Raw genomic sequence first — 20,129 nt, 5'->3', positions numbered from 1 at the left:
CAATGAAGGAAGTCTTATTACTGTATTACAAAGTTCTTAGTTGTAACAAATTTATTGCAATAAATATGTTTACCAACATGGTGCGGTATAACATGTAGAAAACTGCCATAAATGAACTGTTCTATAAATGATGGCACAGTGAAAAGAATAATTCCCCTTAAACATCAGAAACTGAGCTGAGAAGAAAAAACATATATACAATTAAGAAGTGGATTCCAGTCACCACTTCTTTCATTTTATCCAGGCAGGAATAAAAAAACCACCCACCATATCTCCCTTTCATTTGATTAACTTTGTAATCTGCCACGTGCCAAAAGCACTGGGTATATTCTTTGGAAGACCACCAGAAAGATATGAATGTATTTTGTTCTTTGGAAGACTAACAGAATCATACTAATGTATTTCTGTTCACAGAGTGTGAAGTTAAAAGGTAACAGGACCAAAAGGGAGCTTTAGAGAAGCTGAAAAATTGCAAGGATTCCCACTAATCGTGTTTGAACATCCTAACATAACTCAGGCCATAGGTTGAAAAAAATGATGCCAAACAATGCATATGAGTTGCAAACTGCTAACGTTTTCTATTTTATGGAGGTAAATCTGTCGACTGGAGATTAAAAAGTAGTCTAGAAAATAGGAATGGCTTAAAACCCCAGACAAATTTCTTAATTAGGATATTCTTTAGTTGGTATATGTTTAATCAGAAATGAGACCTCTATTCATATTTTCTTTGCTTTCTGCATGTCAGATATCAAGACAATTAGATTACAAAATAAATTTTAAGAGCTGGTTCTGCAGTAGGAGAAGACTTTTGGGTTCCTTAGGATTCTTATGTTTTAAGTACCTACAGGGAATGCTTTTCATTAGCTGGAGAATGAAAGAAGCAAATGTTATTGTGCAGGCCCGTGTTTGTCATTTGTTGATAAGCAGTCAAAAAGTCAATGTGACCCATATGTCCAAACAATAGGCTGCTGGACATATTTTTCTATATAATGCACTGCAAATGAGATCATGCATTGTTTAGCTAGCATATGCATTTGTTTTCTTATATTTTCCTTTGTAGAAAATGATAAAATAATATTTGGCACAGTAATGTAAGCAATATTCTTCCTTTATTAGTCTTTTGCGTGAAGGGCAGAGGTAATGTGATTGGTCCTCTTCCATCCAGCTATTTTCAGCACAATGAATGAGAAATTATCTTTGTGAATTATTATCCTGGCTCATATTCTAGACTACCTGTGAAAATGGAAGCAAATGGTGGAGAGCAGAAGGGATGTTCTAAGTGTAGTTGTGTCTGTGGTGTCACACAATACATGAGCACTGGTGAGGCCACACCTCAAGGGCTGTGCCTTGGTCTGGTTCTCTCACTTCAAGAAAGGTAGTGAGGTGCTGGAGCGTGTCCAGAGAAGGAGACAGAGATGGGGGAGCACAAATCTGTGAGGAGCAGCTGAGGGAGAGGGGGTTATTCAGCCTGGAGAAAAGAAGGCTCAGGGGTGACCTAATCACTCTCTACAGCTGCCTGTAAGGAGGCTGTAGCCAGGTGGGTTTGGTCTGTTTTCTCAGGTAACAAGTGACAGGACAAGTGGAAATGGCTCCAAGTTGCACCAGGGAAGGTTTAGAATGGATATAAGGAAAACCTTCTTCACTGAAAGAGTGGTCAAGGATTGGAAAATGTTGCCCAGGGATGTGGCGGAGTCACCATCTCTGGAGGTACTTAAAAGACATGCCAATGTGGCACTTGGGGAGATGGTTTAGTGCTGGATTTGGAAGTGTTAAGTTTACAGTTGGACTTGATGACCTTAAAGGTCTTTTCCAGACTAAGTAATTATATTACAGATACAGGCATCTGATTAACATACTTAATTTTAATTTAATTTGATTTTACTCCAGGGATTTGAAATAGAACCTTTGAATTAGGTATCATAACATGGATTAGAACAAGGAACTTTTCATTCCTGAATCAAATTTTGATGGACATTGTTCAGCACTGCCTTCTGGCACTTTCTGTCATTACACAAATAAATGTAAATGTGTGCCTATACATCAGTATGTAAATAAGCTGTCCCCCATGTTTTGCACAACTTGAACATAAAAATCCTTCATCAGTGGCAGGGATGGCCGTGATTGAAGGTCAATGAGTCATTCACATGGTCAGCAGCTTTCAAACTCACACTGAGAAAAGCTTAGAGTAGGATGGAGCGAGATCTCAGAGAACAGTTCCGAGAAATACTGTATGATGTGCTAAAATTGGCCAAAAAATGTTGATTTGTCTCTTAGTTGTATTCTACTTTGGACTAGGAAACAAACAAAAAAAAAAACCAACCTGCTTTCAGTTTTACTTATGCCTTTATGAACAATTCTGAAAAATGTAGAGAAAACATGGATAAGAAAAGTGGATGAGGTTCTCCCTTGTGTTTTGTTAGAACAAAGAGCTGAGATCCTGTCTTGTCTTTCCCCTGCATTATCTTCTCAATACACCTGAAAGGCAAGACAGTTTCTTCAGCCACAACATAGCTTTGAGAAGTTGGTTTTCATTAATTCAGTTATCTCCTGATTGTTGGTCCCTGTCTTGTAGGTATGGCCTGCATGTCATAGTCCAAAAGCATCACTACATATTTTCCATAAAAGAAATTAATGTAATCTGAAAGGAGGCAGGTTACTAGGAAATTCAGGACTGTTTGTCTTGAAAGCCTGTGTCATCCTTGTAACTGCTGTATTTCACTATGTCTATTGTCATCATCCTTAAGGACTTCTGGGTGTGTAGACAAGGATTATTTGAGCATCATTTAATACTGCAGAACCCCACATGAGTAATGCAGTCTGATGTTTTTTTCCTAATACTGACACTAACACTTTGGTTTTAAGCCTTTAAGGTGCCTTTCTCTTGCTCAAGATTTAAACTGAATGTGATGTAGAATGAAATCAGGGATGTCATAAAATTCTGTATCTGTTTCATCCATGCAGTTACATTTTCTGGAACAAGAAAGAATTCTTTGTGTCTTTGTTATGTTAAGAGCATTCCTTTCTCAAACACTGGGATTTGTTACCTTTTTAAGTCCAGTAGCTGTCAACTGTACACAAATTTATTAAGACAGCCTGCAAAGAGGGACTAATAAGAAAAAAAAAAAGCACTTTTTTAGGGTCCTAGATTCACTGTCTAGGATTCTGAAAGTCATTGTTAAAAATTGATAAAAATAGGGATATAATATAAAATATTGTGGATATAAATATGGATATTTCATTTGGATATGAATATTAGAAAAGGCGGAGGAGCCCTGCTAGCTCTATGTTAAGTTAATCCACATAAGGTTAATGCCCTTGGAGTCCTCTCAAGATATCTGGCCTACTGGTATTTTGTCTTCTATATACTACATAGTGAATGAAGTCTTCAGGGATTTTTTTTGCACTTAGCAAAATCCCAGGATTATTTAAAAAATATATATATGCATAATTTCACTGTCTCTTGAAGGACACATTAGAAATATTTGTTTATTTTTAATTTTTAAATTAATTTTGTTTTGTTCTTTTCCCGTGACAGAAGAATTTCCTTTACAGTTTATACTTGGCTTCCAAAAGCCTTAGTTATATGTTTGTTCAATAGTTTCACAAGTAATATTCTTTTGTTAGAATATTACCAACTGTATTTTAATTCTGCTTGTATATTCTTTGCTTTCAAATCTCAGTTGAAGATGTTTGGTTTTCCTTTCCTGCTTCTAATTTCCTGTTTTAATTTCTTATGACTTTGTAAATAGTGCAAAATGTTTGGAAATATTAGTAGATACACCCAAAACATAGTAATTTGATTTTCTGTGTGGTTAAATTGCTTGTTTCATTCTTTTCTAAATTAATATGTCTTAATTTTTTGTTAGGTTAAAATGCCAAAATTTAACTGAGAACTCACACCCCCCTATTCCCCCACCCCCATTTAATCCAACTAGATACTAAGTTTTCAGCTGCTCAGCAATGTCTGAATAGTCACTAAAAGCACCATCCTTGGCAAATTTGCCCATTATGACAGAGAAGTAAGATCAGGTATTAGCAGATTTGGGGTATTTTCTCATTTTTTCCCCTGCCAGACCCTTTCTCTCATCCTTATAATCTCATAGGAATGTTTGCTCCCTCTTTATTTTCTGGCCTTATACTACCAGAAAACTATTATTTTGGATTCACACTCTTGGTTGTGAATTGCACAAACAATTGCACTTTCCAATTTCTTTTGTGCCTGTACTCAGCTGAGGTTTGGCCTGATGGAAGCTGCTAAAAATAGAATATTCTTCGACTAAGGACAGCACAGCAGACTAAATGTGCAGCCCAGGAAGAAGAGATTAATGTGGCAAGAATAGAACTTTAAGGGAGAGACAGAGGGAAAAAAATGGTGAGAAAGACAAGGCAGCTGAATGCCTTCTCCAGGTGTGCCTTCGCTAGGTCTGGCTAGAATTGTGTCTGGCATAAAACATTGAGTGTTTGGACCTCTGTTCATACAGCATTGGACAAAAGAGAGAAGCATGGATAAAATAAAAGTTATAAAGACTGACATGCTAGAGGTGAGATAAGCAGGCCTCCTTCTGCAATGGAGCAATGATGTGCTTTGCTTGTCCCATTCCTTACACAGTTTACACCTCCCAGAGGTTGCTTTACCACTCTTGGCTACAGTGTTCATGTTATACAGTTGTTTTTTGTTTGCACAAAAAATGCATGGTTTTAGAAGATGAGATAAACTCCATAATGTAGTTTAATACAAAGACAAAAAGGTGCCATGAGCCATTTTCTGAGAGTGAAACAACATTCCAACAATGAATGGTAGGGAAACAAAAAAGCCTCTGTTCTGGCAAACTTTTGCTGCTGGTATTCAATCTGTTTGTAGTAGGTATGTTAATAGTGGCAGCACTGTGGCTTTGTTTAGTTCAGATCCCACATAAAGATATTAAAGAAGTGTTTCCTTTGTTTGCAGTTGCTCTAAACATTGTATTTTTATTGTTGGAATATACTGGTTAAACAGAGTGTAGCGTTCTTTGTGGCCATCTGTTTTTCAAATGTCTGTTCTGGTGATATCCATGTATAAATAAAATGTAGTATCCTTGTTAACTGAACATAAAAACCAAATTCAAACGCCAAAAATTATTTCTGTTTTCTTCCAGTGAGTGAGTCTGTTATGTCTTTTACAACACTGACTTATTGTTTCTGTATGACTCTGCAGCCACCCTGCAGTCTTTGTCAGGTGGTTGCAATCCAGTAATGGAAAAACTCTTTGCATCCATCCTCATTAATAATTCCCACTGCAGAATTTGAATGGAAGGGTTGCATCTTAAAAAGACTTATCATGATATCTCAGATTAGTTCCAGTCACACTGTCCTGTCTTACTGATTTTACTTTGGAGGTGCTGAATGTAAAGGCTTTTGCTTTCCCAAAGTGATTCTGAATGCCTTGCTAACAGTCTGCAAGCTTCCAGTGTGTTTTAAGTTTTGGACAATCAAGTCCATATAATTTCTGTTACAGACTGCAAAGACACTGAAGAAATCAAAGTTGGAAAGAGTTTCTCACCTTTTTTTGTGAAAGGAAAATATATTTTGTAGGGTTTTTGTTTTCTTCTTTTTTAATGTAACTATGTTGTAGGAAAAAAACTATTGGTGCTAATGAGTGTTTTTCCCAGAAAAGGTGGAGAAGGAAAATCTCTCGGTAAAGAAGGCTTAGTATGAACCCCAACATTCTGAAACAATGAAAAATGAATTCCTGCATCTATCTTTGACAATGAGTATGGTTCTGAATTTTTTTTTTTTTAATAAATCTTTCTGCCAGGTATCTTTTAGAAATCACTAATAAGTCACAGTTGCTCCTTCTCAATTTCTGACTTGAGCAGGGTAACTGCATTCAAGGGAATGGAAAAGAGCTGGGTTGGAATGCTAGTGATTTTATGTTTTAAATTAGACACAGATCATACAGAATACATAAGTAATTCAATGGAGCATATTCATTTGTATCTATAAATAACATTGAAAAATAGATGTGTTTCCAGTTTTATCTGGATGTTCTTCCAAAATATTTGTCTTGTGAATATGTGAAGGAACATATCTTCATTTTGTTATGGAGTCTTAAGTTTCTTAATTGTAAAAACCCCTCATTTTTATAGAATGAAGGACCTTTTTATGATATCCAAAATCAAATTGGAAGGACATCTATCCTTATTAAAACTGTGTCAGGCAAAACAATTTATTACAACCATAAAAATAATATTGGTGAACCAGTTGTAAGGAATAAAATTTTAGAGACATGTCCTGGCTATTTTCACCAGCCACAGAGTTCAGGAGGAGGCTAATGTAATATTTTCTTTTAGTTTGGAGGAGCAAGAGAAAATGAGGGTAAACTTTATTATTATTGTTATTATTATCATTATCATTGATCTTATGGAAGGTTGAAAAAAAGCTATGTTAAGCCTAGAAAATGTTGATACTTTCTTTCAAGAGAATGAAATGCAACCAGGAATAGTCTTTTTTTAAAGATACTGTTAATGGATACCCTCATGAAATAATGCAAGCACCTCCAAGTAGCTGTTTTAATTTATTGCATATTTCATATTGCTGAAAAATGAAAGGGAGGGTTTATGAAATCTTCATAAAGTTAAAGGGAGGTTATGAGAATTATATTGTGTTCCTTTCACAATAAAGTTCAGTCTTCCAGTTGTCTGTTTTTTAGGGTCCAGTGCAGATCTCCTAACTTTTTTAGGTCTAAACCAGTCTCAGTTGCTTTCAGTCCACTTTCGTTGTACATGAAACACCTTAAGATCAAACTAATCACCACAAAATTCAGTGAGACTGAAAAAAATTGCTGTCTGCAGTTATTACATCCCTTCTCCAAACTGCTTCCACTTTCTTTAACAATAGCCTCCATGTCTGAACCAAAAATAGAAGATTTCAAATTTAGATGATATAGGCATGTCTATCTTATTTTTTGTAACATTTTTTTAGACCTTCAGATCCTTTTGCATTTACTTACTGCAAAAATATTCTCTTTGGTTAATTTTATGGGTAATTTTATAATTTTGGTTAGAAATAGAAGGAGAGTTAAAAATTTCAGACTAGTAATGCTTTAAATGATCCAGCAGTGAGCAATTGGAATAAGATCACAGGAAAAAAGAGGAATTCTGTAGCTCATGCTACTACAGTTTTAATAAAAATATATTTATATAATTCTTGGTCAGAGTAAATTGATGCTGCTATTAACTCAACAGATTTAGACCTTTTAACTTCATACAGGAGTATTAAATAATTGCTTTCTGTATATGAAGTGTCACTTTCAAACAAATAAACAAACATGAACCCACCAAACACAAAGAAAAACCTCCATCCCAAAACAAGTCCCTCCCTTCCCTCTCTAAATTGCTGGTTTACTTCTGAAGTGTTCTTCAGGTCAGTGCCATGCACTTGCTGCTCTCCACATGTGTGAGCAAGCTTGTGGGTGGTCTCAGACCCAGCCGTGTCCGTGTGGCTCCCAGCCTCGCTGCCCCATCCTGCCACAAACTGGAAAAGGGAAAACTCCCCCCCCTGCTGCTCCCAGGGGCACCTTGCTCCCACAGGCAAGAGATCAGCAGGTGAGAGGACAATTTTAAGGTTTTTGGGTGCTGACCCACCTACCATGCTTTAAGGTGATGTGCTTGGCTCAGTGAGTTAATAAGTAGCTATACACCCATCTAGGATCTTGTTCTGGTTTTGAGACAAAACTAATTTGACTATTCAGCTGGGCTTTCCCCATGCCAGACCAGACTTCCCTGTGATCCATGTCACAGAATTCACAGATTCACAGAATCACAGAATCTCTAGGTTGGAAGAGACCTTAAAGATCATTGAGTCCAGCCCATGCCCAAATACCTCAAATAAACCATGGCACCGAGTGCCACATCCAATCTCTTTTTAAACACATCCAGGGATGGTGACTCCACCACTTCCTGGGGCAGACCATTCCAGTACTTCATCACTCTTTCTGTAAAAACTTTCTTCTAATCTCCGACCTATATTTCCCTTGATGCAGCTTGAGGCTGTGTCCTCTCGTTCTGTCAGCTGCTGCCTGGAGAAAGAGACCAACCCCCACCTACCTATAGCCACCTTTCAGGGAGTTGTGCTGCTTACCCATCACATTTAGCTTTGTGTTTATGTGTGTAACATTCCTTGCTGAAGATATGTAGTGTCCCATGTCTCAGCATGGCAAAATAGTGGAAAATGAAATGATTGTTGTTGGATTTTTTTTATTTAATGCTTATAGCTGAGAATTCCTATGCTAGGAAGTCACTCTGTTTCCATCAATCTGCTGTTTGCAATGTGACATGGAGCAGGGTACAGCTCTTGGACAGACAGGCAGTTTAAAGATAAAGCTGTCATCCACCTTCTGTCTCCTAATAGAGTGTGTTTAAAAAAAATAATGCATAGGCAAGGTTTCTGAGCATGAACAAGAGGAAGAGTATTTCAATGGAATTCGAGTTCATCAATTAGATATCATCAAATCTGACAAAACTGTGTAGAGCCCTAGAACTAAAGTTGAGTGCAGCTGTATTCTCTGCATTTTACTTCATGTTGTATTTCATGGGTACACATAACAATAGGTAACAAAGTTTACTTCATATAATATACCGGTTAACACTGAGTGTGTGAGAAGTAATAACATGGTGATGAGTGAATCTCAAAATATCCAGAGGTTTGTTCTCGTTTGGATAGCTGTAAAAGGTGCAGATGATCTGAATGTACAGGATCTCTCAAACAGACTGAGGATCTCAGTACAGAATAATTTTGGCCACTGTGACAATTAATTTGAAAGTGAATGGAGCAGTGCCCAAGGCAGCTGAAACGAAATGGTACCAATCAGTGGCAAAGACAGTGAGAGAAAAATGCAAAAACTACACAAGTTATGTAGCCAGTTTCGTTTCTGTTTAACTCTGGCATGATTTTTTCTTCTTGGCTCTGAAATCTCTTGGCATGTAGATGAAGATATCCAAGCAGTTTGAGCAGAGATTTACTCTTCATCTCTTTGAAAATACTTCATGCCTGCAGTTAAGGAAGTTCAGTAGAAACCTGCATCTTCAAAGTGAGTCCAATGTCAAAGTTTAGTCTGTCCCATCCATACTACTTCCACTAGAACAGCCTGGCTCCAGACATCAAGCTCCCTTCAATGTTTGAAGGCATCAAAGGAGAGTAATCTGCTGTCCAGTGTGGAAGTCAGAAGCTGGGGTAGAGAGTTGGCATAAACAGTTTGAAACACAGGAAAGTTACAGGATGAAAGATAAGGAGCTTAACTACAGATTGCCAGATTTTTTTTACAGTCAAGAGATGTGTATTTTAAAGAACAATGTATTCTCAGCCTTAATTCTGTTTTACTTAAACATTTTTGTTAAGAAATGCCTTTATTTTCACTAAAATATAATTTTGACACTAAAATGACAAAAACGACTGAAAAGTTTACAATTCTAGATGTAGTGAGACCTTAATTGCATCAGAGATTCACATGAGGTTGACAGCTCGCTATGAAGTCTATCAAGAACCTGCAAGTTCAGTGAGGATGTTTCATGCCTAATTAGTGAGTTTTAACTTATTGTCAAAACCCGGGCTTAAAAATAGACTAAAATATATTTTATCTGGGACACCTAAAACAACCATTCACTGAAGAAACCCTTTTTGATTCTGTGATATTCAGGGATTTAAAATGTGATTTTTAAATGTGGTAATTTCTCTATAATGAAAATTGGGACTGAAAGTTCATTAAAATCTGATTTGCAAGTATTTATCTTGTATATCTCTGTGGGCAAAATTCTTTGGCCCAAAAATTCTGCCATTAATCCCTGGGTGAATTAGATTTATTTTTAAGTGTCAAATAAATTGATCAACCCCTTCCTGTTTTTATCCCAGAACGCTGTAAAACTTGCCAGGTGCTGCTGATGAGGGGTGGTTTATGAGGATGCTCATCAATGGCCCAAGGTAGCATAGAAGTACAAGGTAAGGTAGGTTATTTTTTGAATGTGCAATGTGATATTTTGTGTTTCATATTTATTTTTAGAGAGGTAATGGACTATGTGAGGGCATTTAAAGTCCTCATCTTTTTCTCCTGATAGATTTGGATTACTGTCTTTAAACAAAATTGGTTTGTTAGGGGTTTTTTTGTTTGTTTGTTTGTTTGTTTTATTTTGTCTGGGACAATGAGCAATGATTGTCTGAAACTTGTCCTTTGTGTCTGTGGATACAGATCCTTTTGATCACACCCACTGCTCAACAAATACCAAACACGTGGTAATTGTCCTCCAGGTTTGTAAAAAAACTATAGAACTTGGGCTAATTTCTTAGACTTCATTCAGTATGTTTAGTTTTGGTCACTTGAATAATCTGTGATTCTTGGGAGAAATAAAAAAAATCAGTGACAGGTTTACAAGCTGAGGTGCTGGTTATATAGTATAATTTACTTCCAAAATGAAAAGTTAACAACAATATGAAAAATTTACATAAGGCATGGCAAAGACTGTAATTTTCAGCAGTTGAGTCAGGGAAGCTCTTGAACTCTGTGCCAATCATTTCACATATATCCAAACCATTACTTTTTTTGGAAATAGTGCTTTGTGCCCACTGGGGGTTTGTTTGCATAGAAATTTTTTAATCTCTGAATTCTTTAGCTTTTGAATAGGAAAGAGGGGAGAGAAATAAGAAAGAGTCTTGAAGGACTTAAAAGTAGAACAGACCCCAGACTGGGTCAATGACCTCTTCGGTCAATGGGGACTAACGGGATGGGCTGCATCTTTGGTTAAGGGAATGTTGTGGATTTTTCTTGTAATTGTCATCGTGTTACTTATGTTCTCATGCCTTGTCCACTGTTTTAAGAGAACCATAGGGAACGCCTTTTTTCTAAATACAGAAAGTGGAGTTGTAGCAGGCACAAGGCCTGCAAGGCCTTGGAGAACAGAGGCCTGAGCTAGGAAATACCAAGTCAGCATGACTAAGGTTTTTAGAAGCCCCTCTCTTCCGCCTTTGGGACCCTGTTATCTCTCTGTATATTCATAGGTCACTTTTCCCCTGACCCTTACTATTGGACAGTTTTCAATCCCCCTGTAAGGTATAAAAACCCCTAGCTCTGCCCGGTTCGGCAGAGGAGAGCTGTCAATGGACCCTTCGCGGAGACCCGAATAAAAGAACCCTGCGGAACCCACACAGCGCTTCTCTCTCTCTCTCTGCGTCTGCTGCGGCGATACCCAGGGTGACGGCCCCAGGCGAGCTAAAAGAGCTGAAATCACTAAAGAGCTGACTGCAAATCACTATAGCTGCCTGGGCTGCCTGAACCCCCCGCTGGGCGATCCTGGACCCTCGTTGAGCTATCCTGGACAACCGGCCTCCCCGCTGGGCTTCTGCCCCTGGGGGCCATAGCAGAAAGGAACCCTAACCCTCCCCTCCTACCATAAAAATAACAAGTTTTGCTTATATTCCCTATCAGAAGCCCCATTCCTGCCCAAAGATGAAAAATATCTCCGTTGGTGCTGTCCTCACTGCTGCCTGGATGTTCCGAGTCTAACTTTGAAACTGCATCCCCACAGCTTGAAACTTTCAGATTTTTCAGTGTCCTAGAGTTAAAAAATTGTTTGCCTGATTGTTTTGTGATAAATATCATCCTCTGGGTACAGTCTAGACAAGAGATATTTTAAATGGAAAAATGCCTTTCTTTCCCTCTGTTACAGGAATGTAACAATCCAATGTTGGGGTTGTGGTTTAAAGGAAACCCTTACATTTTGACTATGGAATTATTGGCATGACCTCCTAATAAAGGGTTGGAAAGGGGTTTTACAGTCCTTACATCCAGGAATTTTTCTGGTCCCTCCATTTAGGGGAGGAAGTGAGGTTGCTCAGGGACTGCATTGGAGGAGCTGGTGGATCATCAGCAGAAAAGGATGCAAAAGATAATTCCAAGAAAAAGTGATAAATTTGGACTCATTTGCACTCATGTGTCTAGTCTCACTGAAGGGAAATAGATGTCAGAAAAGCAGAGCAATAGTATTTTGTCATGGCTTAAATAATAATCTTCTAGTTCCATTAAATGTAATAAAAATTAGCATGATGTTTCTTATATATGTACCCCTTAACAATGTAAAGCCACTACCTACATTTTAGCTACTCAATCAGTTTATATATTTGAGTGATATTATATAGAAAAATTCATCTATGTTAGGTTAAAAAGGGGAAAATTTTTCCTTACCTCATTCTTTATGGTGCAAGCCGACACAGTTTAATGAGGGAAAAGGAAGTTATCCAAGAAATTCAATTTGGCTCTACACACAAAAACCAGAGAGGCAGATCTGTAGCATGAATTTCAAAGCTGTGCTTCAGAATATCATTTATATGCACCTGCATGAACAAGAATTTTTATTTCCAAGTAGCTGGTTTTATGTCCACGTAGTTCTTGTCCACTCACCTGTTTACTCCTGTTGGGAGATGGCACAAAGTTTCCAGTGAAGCTGTTGGTTACTTCCAGAAAGTTGATCTGAAAGTATGAGACAGATCACGTCACCTTTGGAGGAACCTGCATTTTTTACTGCTAGTAAAGTAAAAGATACCATATCTTTCTTAGGAAATAACACTGTTGTTTTTTTTTTCTTTATCTTTTTATAGAGTTGTGGTTTATTGATTTACCTTTATTACAATGAGGCTGTGCTTTGCCTAGGTCCTATATATCCAAATTTCATCTTAAATTAAAGCTGAATATAGTATTTTTTTTGTTTGAGCTTTGATGTTTTTCACTTTGTCCAGGATTTGAAAAGGAAGACAAATGCTATTTTATGAGAATCTGTGGTCTCAGGTAGAAAACCAGGGTCATCTCTGGAATTCAGACTGACAGCACATTTATTTCTCTTTAAATTCTGGCTACTACATAATAATTTCAAATTAAAAGTGGATTCAAATCCAGGTCACTGGAAATAAACAGCTAACATTTTAGGAAAAATGGCCCTGTAGAAATTTACTGCACTTTGTTCTGACCACATTGAACAATCTGTGGTTGCTAGAGTCAAAGGAGGTCTGAACCATACAGATTTAAATGTTGAAGCAAATCAGTGGCAGCATCAATTAATAAATATCTTGTTAGAGATATGGAAAAGAATGTTTATTTTACTGCATTCAATTGAACTATACAGATGGGTATATGATTCCTACTGAATTGTGATCCTCATGTGAACTGAGTTTTAGGATTGTGTGTTTATCATGTGACAGTATTCCAGAACAAGTTCAGTCAGTTCACAGATAACTAAAGTAGTAGCAGCAGCAGTAGTAGTAGGTGCAGCATCCTGTCAAAGGATTATATTCCTGTTATGTGTTCAACAATAAAAATTCTGAAATAATGTAATATTCAAATACATCTATGTTCAATGCCAGCACTGTAAAGTTTCTGCTTTTTTTAATCTTGCCTTCACTAAAACTTCACTAAAGGATCATTTAATAGAAGTATATTAAAACTACATTTTTATTATCTCAAATCACTGGGCAAAGTTCTGTTAGTTTGAGATGGTCATTTGAGACCATACAAACAGTATGAACATGTGGACATTTATTGACAACAGGAAATAAAATTGGAGCATTAACTTGTCATATACCCTCTTTTTGCTTTTTTTTTAGGAGAGAAATATGCAAGGCTGTAGCTTTTGAAGATGAAACAAAAAACTGATACTAAAAATTGAGTTTGTCCAGTAAACCTCTCTGTGACCTGAAGGAAAGGTAGGTCTAGTCACAAGCAGCTGTCATAACTATATTTTAACAGGCTTTTGATCAAAATCCCATAAATCTTCATTGTATTCATCAGCAATTGTACTTTGTCTTGTATGAGCCTGAGGCCTTTATGTACCTGACATTTAGGAAATGGGATTTCTGTCCCACATTGTTCTTGGACACTGCAACCTGCTGTGTGCTGCTGCAAAAAAAAAAGTCTAAAGAGGAATCCCCCAAAGTTTTGGTGAATCCATCTAATAAATCATGCAAAAAGGGAAAGAAGAATCCCTTAAGCCAAAAGGAAGTGATGGGGAGTGTGTGGGTTCATCTGGTCAGAGTCATGTAAAGCAGTGTTTACTCTTCATTTTACATATGCTCTATGTGTTGATATGACATCATTCCCTATAAAGTTAGGAATACAGTGCACACATAACCACGAGTTTGTATGAGATGCAGTGAATATCCCATGAGAGAGGGAACATGACATAATTTAAACTTGGAACCTGGAGTGATTTATGAAAGTCATTGTCTTACTGGTTTAGATACTTTCCATATGTTGTTGTAAAAACTCAGTTTTGTATTGTATGTGTAAAATGTGTAGCAGATTAGTTTCAATACAACTTTCTTCCTCCAAAATGTTTTGGTTTTAAAATGTTGATGTGCTTTTTATCTCTAGTCTGTGATATATCACTGTATTTTTATGTAAAGAACACTGTAAAGTAAAAGACTTTGAGGTGACTTTGCTAAAGTTTGGAGTGGTGGACAATAAGTGCTGCAAGTGCTTTTGATGCTAAAACAACCTCTTGCACTGGATTTATGGCTTGGCTTGTGTGCCATGCTTAGCTGATATGGAGTATGCCCTGTGTCATGCTTGAGGCCCTGAAGGTACTGTCCCAGTATGGAATGAAGAGAAGAATTTTTCTCTTACCAAGTGTAGCCTATTATAATTCTATCTCATTTTATTTTGGAAATTATTTAAAGATGGATCTAGTTACATTAAAATTATGTGTTGGTAACATGATTTCTAAAAAGACATTACTGCCTGAGGCATTAAAAGACTCAATTTAATTTACCATATTACATAAAATAATTTTATTGCAGGGAGACTTTATTCCAGTGGTTGCTTAGTAAGTGAACGGACATTTATTAATCAAATAAATCAACACCACCTATGGCAACCTGCACCAGAAATATCTGCTGAGGAGAGATGGATGAACAAAGCATGAGGAAAAAATTATCTGGTTTGTGCTGTGCATTTCTGCTTGCAATTTTCTAGAATTTATTCATTGTTCAGCATTATTCACCAACAGTGTCTGTAGAGTAGTTTGCCTTGTAGCTTGTTCAGAAGTAATTTGTAGCAAGTATTCAACATATACTTCAAGCAGAGATTATTTGTCATTAATATTGGAGTAAGCTTTTTTTCTTGTGTATGATTCCTCACTCTAAAAAAGTTTGTTGGTGACAAATGAGGCTCCTAAGTATTACTGTGACACAAATTAATAATAGCATGAATTATGATATCCCTTTAGCTTTGTTTTAGACCCTTCATAATGATCTCCATAGACTTCAGTGGTATTCAGACCAAGCTCTCAAGTATTTTTTTCAGCACTGACATTTGGGACAGACACTTTAAAACACATTAGGCACACATTCTGTACTCCTTTTTTTATCAATCTTTGTTTTGTGTCTTTGTCTGTCATTAAAGTTTTTACAAAGATATCCATGGAAAGTGAATTGCAAAGTAGACATTAAATCCAGCTAAAACACACAACTCAGATACCATTAGAAATTGTGAACTTTCTTTTCCTGCAAATGCAAACCAGGGTGTATGTTTTTAGATCTTCTCTCACCTACCAATCTTGTAAGGCTTTTAAATGTGAAGTTGTGTGAAACAGCATAAAGCAGACTCACACGTACCGAGAGCTCACTTTGCAACTGTTTAAAGTGTATTTTCAGAAACATAAACCACCATCAGTGCTGAAAAGCAGCAGTTCAGTCCCTTGGTTCAGTGCACCACAAAGAAGCAGGCAGCTGGAGCCCCAAGTGCGTTTCTCTGGTTCGTTCCTCTCCTCGCTGTGCAGCCGCGGAGCCGGGCGGGTGCGGGCTGAGCCTGCCGGGGAATGGCACGGGAGCGATCCTTCGGACATCCCTTATGGCATCCTCTGCTCCGCTAATGTGTCGGTCCCCCGGGGCTCTCCAGACCCCCACGCTGCGTCAGCTTGCTGCTGGGAGGGCAGAACAAACGTGGCTGTGAAGCTTCAACATCTGCAATAGCCGCGAGTGGTTTGCTGGATGGGCTCTCCTGCAGGTAGGACAGCCTGTTCCTCCCTCAGCTCTGGTGTCATTAACCAGAGCCACTGCTGTCACCCCCTGAAGATTGCTGGTGCATCTTTTGGGGCTTGGGAACAGCTAGTCAGACAAACAAGTATTCCCCTCAGAGCCTAAAGAGCAGGACAAACAACTAACTCTTTCTGAGGCAGCTGTGGGAGCTGCTCCTCCATGCCTAGGGATACAAGGAACATTTGCTTGGCAGAATGAAATTTATCTACTGGCAAGGGACTGGAACAAGGCACATGGGATTCCTCCACCCTCAGGAGAGCATCTGAGGTGTAAACATGGAGTGAGGGGACAGAATGCTGACTCTCTGAGTGGGATGCAGTGATGCACTGCTTGTTCTCAAGCCTGTTTATGAGGGATTAAAAGTGTTATGAGCATGTCAGACAGCTAATTCAAAATGAGTCTCTGGTTTCCTCTTCCATCTTTATCTGGGTGCTTGAAACAATTTTTCATCAGCTGCTTTCTTCTGCCTGTAGGAGCACTGGAAATCCCATTCCAGCCTACCTCGTGTTCTAATGTCAATTTTTCTCTCCATGGGGGATATGTCTAACTAGAGAAATGGGAACTACACATGACAACCCTGGGAGACCTTCTAAGTGGAGGCCCCCCAGGGCAAGGACTGCACCTCTTCTTGTCAGTAGTTTAAATTTACCTTCTTCCCGATATTTCTCTGTTTAAATGAGTTATCTCCTCTCTTTTTCACTGAGGCCCAAAAGCATTACTTTTTCTGACTGTGTAATGAGTCTTTTCAGTGGCTTCATTCATGTCCTCAGGTGAAATGAAAGTGGGATCCAAATGCATCCCAGCATGGAATAACCCCAGGTGTCTCAGCTGAAGAGATTGCTAGTTGTTTTTTAACTTTGAAGGGGCTCTATTCATTCATGAACCCTGTGGTCATTGTTGGAATATCTTTCCTTTGACGCTTTGTCCTTGGAAGGAACAAACCGGTTAAAGCAGTGCAGGCCACAGAAGGTTATTTGTTATTTTCCCCAGCTCCGAGCCCACATTCCCCCCGGCCGCTGTCCTTGTCCCGCTCCAGGGCGCGCGCGGCAGATGGCGCCCGAGCCCCTGGAATTCGCCCTTTTCCCGGCGCCAGCCCGGATTTGAACGGCGGGCTCTGCCCAGGGAACGAGCCCTGGGACCGGCAGTGGTTCACGAAGCGAGAGAGACGGGGAATGAATAATGAGAGGGAAGGAAGTCTTGGTATCAGTGAGGTTAGATTGGGTATAGATTGGTTATTCACTTAGAATGTCTGTGATCCAGGGAAGGATGTGATTACTATTCCTAATGTCCTGCTCTTAGCAGGAAGCCCTTTCCAGAATAGGGAACTGCGTACCTAACAAATACATTCAATTGTAATGAAACAGATTACATGGAGTGATGGAAATCCACACAAGAAAATAACTAAGCTATAGATGAACAGTAATAGTTGTAGCTTTTTACACAAAATGGTATAATGGTATTACTGAATTACAGTATGCTTTTGATGATTTTTTTTTTTTTTTTTTTTTTTTCCCTTCGGAAGAGGTGATCAGTTCTCCTGTGCCACGCAGAAAAGGCTTTCAGGAACCCACTGCTAACTTTTCAGTTCAATCTAGTGACAGCATGACTTCATTTTACCCTGTTTATCAGAACACAAGGAATTTGGCAGTGCTTTTGTGCTGACTGCCTCCTCTAGTGACTAAAACAGGGTTAGGCAGCCCTGGGCCTAATGTTTAGGGCCCTAATGAATGATTTGCAGCATTAATAATGCAGACCTGATAGGCTTTGGCTCTCCGTGCAGTTAATGGAGAAAGTAGATGCAATTCCTCAGGCACAGAACACTGAATGAATGCATATGAATGCATATTTCACAAGCATTATTTTGGCAGTGGTTTTCTGTTCTTTGAATTAGCACTCACTGCCTCCCAGTGCTTGATAATCACCTCCCATCTTTTTAATAAAGAGGTTGTGAAATAACTGGTGAGAAGAAGTAAATGCTAATAGACAAGGCCTAAGAGAATGAAATTAGACAATTAGACATCTCTATAAAAAAGGGCGAAGAAAGAAGATGAAGATGATCTGTCTTTCTGGGTCTAAAAAAATAATTTGCAAGCAGGGTGAGTGACAAAAGCACTGACAGGAATGTCTATCAAATGTCCATCCTGGTGTTGTCCCAAGCAGTTACAAAGCCCCTGTAGTCATGCTTCACTCCAGGGCCTTGGAAAATAAGGAAATTGAGAAGACTGTAAGTGCTGTAAAGATACAAAAAATGAAGTGACTCCTATGACATTAGCCATAATAACAAAGAGGACTCCAGCTATAAAATAATAGTGCATTGCATGATTTTTCTTGCAAATTGAGATATAAAAAAATAGGAAGTCTGTTTAACCATGTATTTTTTTTTATGTCAAAGAGATTTTTACCTGTGGTTTACATTTCATTTCCGTCACAAGTGCTGGTTTCTAGTCCTATAGTCAAGTTACCAGAAAACAGGAGAAATGTGTAGTAGAAACATAGAGAGCAGTAAGAGAGTTTCTACTGATGGGTGACAGAGCTGAATTCAGTCAGGAGTTCTAGATAACCTGTCTGAAAAAAAAAATCTCTTCTTTTCACTTAGCGTTGTGCAATTACTTCCTGAACTATTTAAGGTCATTACGCAGTCATCATCATAAAGTCTGATCTTTTTCCAGAAAGATATCAGATATCTAGTAGATGGTCAAGCATGTTTTACAAGACTTGATTAGTCTGGTACTTCTGATCTGTGTACTTTTAGACTGGAGACACACAAGACACACAACTTTTGTATCTAACTTTGCCATACTTACTGCTGTGTCCTCTCCCATGACTTGGAATGGAGGCAGCCTGGTATTAAGACATTGGACACTCTACTTAAAGGGACATGAGCTGAACCCCAATTACCTGGATGCACTGATGGCAAATATATGCTAATGACCTTGCCAGTCCATTGAAAACAAATTGTAGCTTATCATTCTTCTTTTAGAAGAAAAGGAATTAATAACTTCTGCTTTTCCTTTTCTGTATTTTAGAGAATGGGCTCAATATCTTTTCCTGGCCTTCCTTCACTGGTGAGTATCAGGCTTGGTCCTCCCCTGCTTTCCATTCTGTATAGATACTACCCTTTGTCCTGAGAAGCTGCAATATATTACCATGTCACAAAAGTTAAAATCTATTTGTCAAAATGGACTTAAAATCTATCTGTCAAAAAAATAAATAATGGATGACTCTAGTGACTTTGCTCAAAGTTCCTGCTCAAAAAGCACTTCACCCAGAGCTTTAGTATTAATGGTGTAAAAATAACTACAGAATATACAGCCCTCAAAACTAAACTCAAACAAATAAATGGTATTGTACATGTTCTACTGCTGAAAGGATATAGAATTTAAAAAAAAACACCCAGACCTCAAAATCTGTGCCTGTTTTTTGTTATCAGTGCACATTGCCAGTCAAGAAAGGCTTCAGCATACACAATGTTCTAAGTGTTAATAATTAAGTCTGTTCTAAGGAAAAAATAGTATTCTATGGAGTACAGTTGAATCTTTGAGCCTACCACAAATCCCAGCAGCTCACATTCCCAAAACAAATGCTCTCCAGCAAATACCAAACAAAAATAACTTTTCAACAGAAGATGTCTCTGGAGTGTAGAAAAATACCAGCTCTCTTAGGACAGTCATGCAGGAGAAAGTTAGTAAATAGTCATCATAAACTCCAGCTTCTTCTGTGAGCTCAGCCAATAACCATCATGCCTGGGTGGTGGCAAGAAGAACAAGATTATTTTCATTTTCTCTATGTGACAAATTCCTCTGTTCTCCAGATTAAATGAAATAAAGCCTTCCACTGCATCTGGTGTAATAAAATTATTCTACTGCCCCCTTCCAGTCCAGATGAGGCAATCAGAAATGAACACTTTTCCCTTACAGCTGCTGGTGCTGCTTCTTTTGATCAAAATTGCTCTGTGTTCTCAGTGACTGTAAATCTGAAAGAGGAAGTGTTTTTAGGAGACAGAATAGACGTGCATCACCCTCTTTGGGAAGCATTCAAGGCTTTCTGTACTCTGGGGATTGCAAAAAAATCTCCCTGCA

The 20,129-nt window shown here is 38.2% G+C and overlaps 1 long non-coding RNA gene across 1 annotated transcript; it reads left to right on the top strand.

The window, feature by feature from the left end:
- Positions 1-1,333: 1,333 nt before the first annotated feature.
- On the top strand, positions 1,334-15,793 carry LOC135299971 (uncharacterized). Its single transcript, XR_010361819.1, has 5 exons — positions 1,334-1,537; positions 9,886-9,972; positions 13,621-13,719; positions 14,812-14,951; positions 15,656-15,793. It is a non-coding gene; the product is annotated as an uncharacterized LOC135299971 (long non-coding RNA).
- Positions 15,794-20,129: the final 4,336 nt, after the last annotated feature.

This window comes from Passer domesticus, chromosome 4 (genome assembly GCF_036417665.1).
Source record: "Passer domesticus isolate bPasDom1 chromosome 4, bPasDom1.hap1, whole genome shotgun sequence".
NCBI classification, from domain to species: domain Eukaryota; kingdom Metazoa; phylum Chordata; class Aves; order Passeriformes; family Passeridae; genus Passer; species Passer domesticus.
Note: the sequence above shows the minus strand (reverse complement) of the source record. Positions and strands in the feature narration are given on the sequence as shown.